Source organism: Myotis lucifugus, unplaced genomic scaffold (genome assembly GCF_000147115.1).
Source record: "Myotis lucifugus unplaced genomic scaffold, Myoluc2.0 scaffold_69, whole genome shotgun sequence".
NCBI lineage: Eukaryota > Metazoa > Chordata > Mammalia > Chiroptera > Vespertilionidae > Myotis > Myotis lucifugus.
Window position 1 is genome coordinate 4,787,587 of NW_005871117.1, and position 5,818 is coordinate 4,793,404.

The 5,818-nt window shown below is 48.5% G+C and overlaps 1 non-coding gene across 1 annotated transcript; it reads left to right on the top strand.

The window, feature by feature from the left end:
- The first annotated feature begins 480 nt into the window (after window positions 1–480).
- LOC111826343 lies at window positions 481–585 on the top strand. The gene has a single exon (XR_002829680.1). It is a non-coding gene; the product is annotated as a U6 spliceosomal RNA (small nuclear RNA).
- Window positions 586–5,818: the final 5,233 nt, after the last annotated feature.

Below are 5,818 nucleotides of genomic sequence, written 5' to 3' on the forward strand. Positions count from 1 at the left end.
AGGAGGTGGGACAGTGAAGCCAGCAAAAGTGTTCCCAGGACTTCTGTAATTTTTTTTCTTGAAAAACAACAAACAAGTAAGTCAAAATAGCAGAATTAGAAGTGCACCTGGTTTACTTGGAGGGCTGTTAAGCTGTTGACAGCCCAGGGCTTCATGGTTGGATTTTCACAGTGCTATTGGAGGGAGAATTAAAAACTTAGTGGGGCTGCCGAAGCCGGTTTGGCTCAGTGGATAGAGCGTCGGCCTAACAATGCATTGTATTGTGCAGCCCTTCAGAGAAGCTTTTAAAATGTATTATATTGCCCTACCTGGTTTGGCTCAGTGGATAGAGCATCACCCTGTGGACTGAAGGGTCCCAGGTTTGATTCCGACTCAACCCCTAGTAGGAGGTGTGCAGGAGGCACCCATCAATGATTCTCTCTCATCATTGATGTTTTTGTCTCGCTCCCTCTCCCTTCCTCTCTGAAATCAATAAAAATATATTTTTTAAAAATGTATTATGGTGCTCGCTTCGGGATGATGCAGAGATTAGCTTGGCCCCTGCGCAAGGATGACACGCAAATTCGTGAAGCGTTCCATATTTTTTTAAAAACTGTATTATGTGTTTACACCCTGAGGAATGAATATAGTGCCATTCTACAGGTGAGGAAACTGAGGCCCCGAGTGATCCTTCATTAACCAGTGCCTTTCTAGCCTGATTGGTACAATCAGAAACCTCTGAGGAGCTGGGAAACCATAGATTTCCATCTCCCTAACCCATTCTCATTTGTACAAAAGCTCTCCAGGCCGTCCTGATGCTCTACTTTAGTTGGGTTGTCTGCTGACCTCCCAGAGAGATGGGTCCTGGGAGGAACACTGGGTTTGCTCCCCAGTCTATCAAAGGGCCTCTCTGTGGGTTGGGGATGGGTTAGGGCAGTGGTTCTCAACCTTGGCTGCACATTAGAATCACCTGGGAATCTTTTTAAAATCCTGATTTCTGGGCCTCATCCTCCGGAAATTCTGTTTCTTTGCTATGGGGTGGGGCCACAACATTAATAACAAAGAAACAGAATTTCTGGAGGATGAGGCCCAGAAATCAGGATTTTAAAAAGATTCCCAGGTGATTCTAATATGCAGCCAAGGTTGAGAACCACTGGGTTAGGGCTAGAGAGATGGCATGCACCTGGCGGGACTAGGCCCACAGGTGATAATGATGAGCTCACAGCCAGACAATTCTGCTGGGCTCCTAGGTTTCACAATGAGACAGGATAGTAAGAAGTTAGGAAAATTCCCTGGGAAGTGGACAGAGGGAAACTGAGACAAGATAGTTAAACAAGGCTGAGCAATTAACAGCCTGCTAGTAAATCACAAGATCTTATCTTCCCCAACCAAGGACACTTAGGAGCGGATGGTGTATACCTCTCCTTCCCAACCAGGGAGTAAGCAGCTTCAATCACCCTGGTCAGGGAGAGAGATAACAGAGATCCAGTTGGTGCCAGTTAGTGCCAGCCCAACTCCAGAGAATGAAGTCAGGGGAATAAATAACAAAAAAGCCCAAGCAGAGCCAGACAAATCCAAGGTAAAAAGAAAGCAGTAAAACTAACTAGGGAATGATCCCAAACTCCCCTATAGGCTCATTTTGATGTATCAGCATATTAAAGAACATACCTGGGAAACTGTTGAATATTCTGTTGAGACCCTCCCCTGAGATCTCCCCTAAAACTCCCACTGTTAGAAAACAGATAAAGACCCTCAAGACAGGTGGTGTGGCGTGCCGCTCTGCACGTCTGGACAGAGGTCCAAGGCCATCATCCCTGAAGGGGGTCTGACCCCTTGCCTGTCATGCAAAGCACGTTTGTGGGGAACCTGATGCTAAATCATTGTTTAACTAACTTTCAAAGTTTTTTTAATTTTATTTACAAACCCTTGTGTTGAAGGCTGACTTTTTTAATTTATTTTTTTATTTTTTACAGAGAGGAAGGGAGAGGGATAGAGAATCAGAAACATCAATGAGAGAGAAACATCGATCAGCTGCCTCCTGCACACTCCCTACTGGGGATGTGTCCACAACCAAGGTACATGCCCTTGACCGGAATCGAACCTGGGACCCTTGAGTCCGCAGGCTGACGCTCTTTCCACTGAGCCAAACCGGTCAGGGCCACACTCTCTCTCTTGGGCACTCTTGTGTGCCCCCTCCCCCTCACTTTTCCTCAGGAGTGCACTTTGCTTTCTTTCTCCTAAACTCTAAAGGTCCCCACGAGACTCTCAACCAGGGGAGCAGCAGCAGCAGCAGCTTGTCCTGGGCTAACCCGTTGAACTTGTCTTTAAGGACTCCTTTGCCTCTGTAACTTCCTGTTCTGCATCCACACAGCCCGGCATGGCTCAATTCTGTTCCTGTGACTTCCTTCCCTGAATCTGAGCCCGGCCTCGGCTCACTCCTGTTGCTGTGATCTTGCCCCTTCTATCTTAAGCTCCTCCTTTGTTTCACTGTCCCCAGCTTTAATAAACATACTCTTAAAAAATCACCTGGACTTGTGTCGTGAAATTTTTCCTACACAAAGTCAAGAACCCACACATTCCTGATGGTGCTGGGACAGACCTAACTTGGTCCTGGTCCCTCTCTGGTGACAAGAAATTATTTCCTCTGGGGACAGTGCAAGGGCAGTGGGAACCTCACAAAAGGTTGGCTTGATCAGCCACCATGAAAAGGGATGGGGATTTTGAGAACTAGGAGGGTAGTCTTAGGACACTGACAGAACACCATTAACACTAGGCACGGAGGTGCAAGGCACAGAGGCCTACCAGCCGTCCACTGCTTTCTACCTTGTTTCCCACACACCCAGAGTGGTCAAGTGAGCTGTCGAAGGGACTCAGCTACCCTCCAGGGCACCATCTCTTTTCTCATTAATACACCCCTCGGCCTCGCAGAAAGGAATCCCATCTGCTCCAGGGCCAGCTTTCAGCCAGGATCCCCCTGTCTTCCTTGGCTTCTGAACCCTTTTGAGAAAAGAAAGCAGAAGTAGAGGGCGTCTGAGGCAACATCCCTCTTCAGTTTGTACCAGAAGCCTAAGCACAATGGCTGAGCTGCCTGTGAGGGCCAGGAGTCAGCTGATCTGAGGTCAGGCTATTTGGCCACGAAGGATGATTAGGGTTCTAAGCTGTGACCTGAAACAGCCTGTAGGAAATATAATACGTCTTTGAAGTTCTGTACTTTTATTACAAATAATGCAACTTTGCATTCTAGTTTTACATCCTGTCTGTGTTTTAAATTTTAGTGGCAACTTTTAAAATTATTTACTAGTTAAATTACTTAGTTTCACTTAGTAAAAGTTAAGTTTTACTTAACTTTAAAGTAAACATTTTTTACTTAAAATTTTTTAGCCCTGCCCAGCTGGCGTGGCTCAGTGGTTGAGTGTTGACCTATGAACTAGGAGGTCACAGTTCAGTTCCCACTCAGGGCACATGCCTGGGTTGCAGGCTCAATCCCCAGTGTGGAGTGTGCGGGAGGCAGTTGATCAATGATTTTCTCTTATTATTGATGTTTCTATCTCTCTCTACCTCTCCCCTCCCTTCTCTGAAATCAATAAAAATATATTTAAAAAAACTTTTTAGCCCTGCCAGCTGGGTAGCTCAGTGGATTGTCACCCTGTACACCAAAAAAAGGTTGTGGGTTCGATCCCCAGTCAGGATGTGTAGGAGAGGCAGCCGATTGATGTTTCTCTTGCACATTGATGTTTCTCTCTCTCTCTCTCTCAAAAAAATCACTAAAAATATATATCCTCAGGTGAAGATTTAAAAAATTTTTTAATAGAAAGAAAATATACTGCAATTATCCTGTGTTGGGATTTTCATACTCCAGTTTTGAAAACCCAGACCTAGAGAATCTCAACGGCCTCTTCAACTTCCATAGGGATCATACGGAAGGAAAGGAAAATCATGAGTTTCTTGGAGCTACTTTGCTAAAAATCCCAGGCCAGGCCCGTAAGGGTGTGGACCATCCGGAGGAGGCCTGCCAGAGAAGGTAGAAGCAGACATTCCAGTTCCAGCCTTTCAGTGGTCTTGCCCTTTGAGGGTTTCAATTGCCACGTATCAAAGGGGAAGGTGGGGTCGGGTGGCTTCGCTCCTCACGCTGGGGGCAGTGGGAGAGGGAGAGACAAGGATGATCAGGAGCTGCTACAGTGGGGACAGCCTGAATCCAGGCTCACTGCCCGCCTGGACAGCAAAATGAGGTCTATTTTTTTGTTTGTTCTTCCAGAGCAGAAAGACCAGAAGGGCTTTGTCCAGCCTCTGGATACCCCCAGGAGCCGAGGTGAGTGAGGCCGGATTAGAGTGTTAGCAGAGAGGAATCAGCCCTCTCACTTGTCAGAATTCTTCATTCGGTGGAATAAACCTTACAGTCTTTGAATGTTAGAGCCTGTGGGTCCTGGGAGAGGCCCCCCCCCCCCTACTTTATGGACAGGAAACTTGCTGGAGGGCCAGGAGCCTTAGGAGGTGAGGTGCCAGTGATCTCTCACTCTCCTGGCAGTTAGGTCTCACTCAATCCCCAGGAACTTTCTTTTCCCAGACATGCAACTGTTTGTTTCCTTGCCCCTCTGCCAAGTCTCTAGCCTCACTCAGAAGAGTGTTGTTGTTTTTTTAAATCTTCAGTGCCCGTAGTAGCCAAAGGCTTGGGAAACTCAGGTTTATGCAAAAAGCAGCCACCCAGGGTCTGCAAGCTAGGCCTTCTGCTGGAATTCCTTGCTGCAGGTGATGGAAGCTGCCAGTCCCACCTGGCAACTGTGCCGCCTCTCACAAAGATCTTTCATCTTTCTGGAGCTCTTCATGGTTTTAAAAACACTTCCATATCCTTTAGTATTTTCGTAACTCTGTCAATAAAAATAACTACTAACATTGGTGTAGTGTAGACCGGTCAGGCCCCATCAGTGTCATTTTGCAAGTAAGGAAACCGAGGCGCAGCCCTGGCTGGGTGGCTCAATGGTTGGAGTGTCACCGGCTACACCAAAAGGTTTCAGGCTGGATCTTGGGTGGGGCAAGTACCAGAGGCAACCAATCGATGTCTGTCTGTCTGTCTGTCTCTCTCTCTCTCTCTCTCTCAAAATCAATTAAAAAAAAACATATCCTGGGATGAGGATTAAAAAAGAAAAGAAAACTGAGGCTCAGATAGGAGCAGGGGCTTGCCGGTCAGCAGGCTGGAGCCATGACTCTGGCTATAGGCTCATTTCCTTGATCCCAAGTTACTAACACTCCCAGTTGTGAGCCTGTGTGGGGGATGGAGGGGCCAGTACATGGCGGGGAGTGGCGGGTAGAAGAGGTAGAGTGAACATCTGGAGCTGTTGACAAAAAACTTTCTCTCCTGGGTTGGCCCCCGTTTTATCTGATCAGGGTTCTTCAACCCCCTGCAGAATTAAGCAGCCCCCTCCTCTCTTTCTCTCCCTCTCCCCCCCCCTCCTCTCAAGGGGTTTGCCTTTAGCTAGACACCCACGGGCCCAAAGTGACAGTGGTTCTGCCACCACATCCCTGCAGGCACCTCCCTGAGCACGCTCTCCCCTAGGAAGGCGAACTTGGGGAGCTCCATAGAGGGACTCCCCTCGTCCCCGTGTCCACAAGGCAGACTCGGCGTAGGAATCTAGGAGCCACTGCTGGAGTTTTGTACAGACTTAAAAACAAACGCAGGGGAGAGGTGCGCACAAGAGCTTCCCCGACTTCCCCGAGGTCTGCAGTCGGGCCAGCCGGGGTTGGGGGAGGGGAGGCCCCCCGCCCGCTCCCCCCACCCGCTCCCCCCTTCCCCCACCCGCTGTGAGCTGCGCCCCGTGGGGAGCCGGCCTCGGAGGTGACAGAT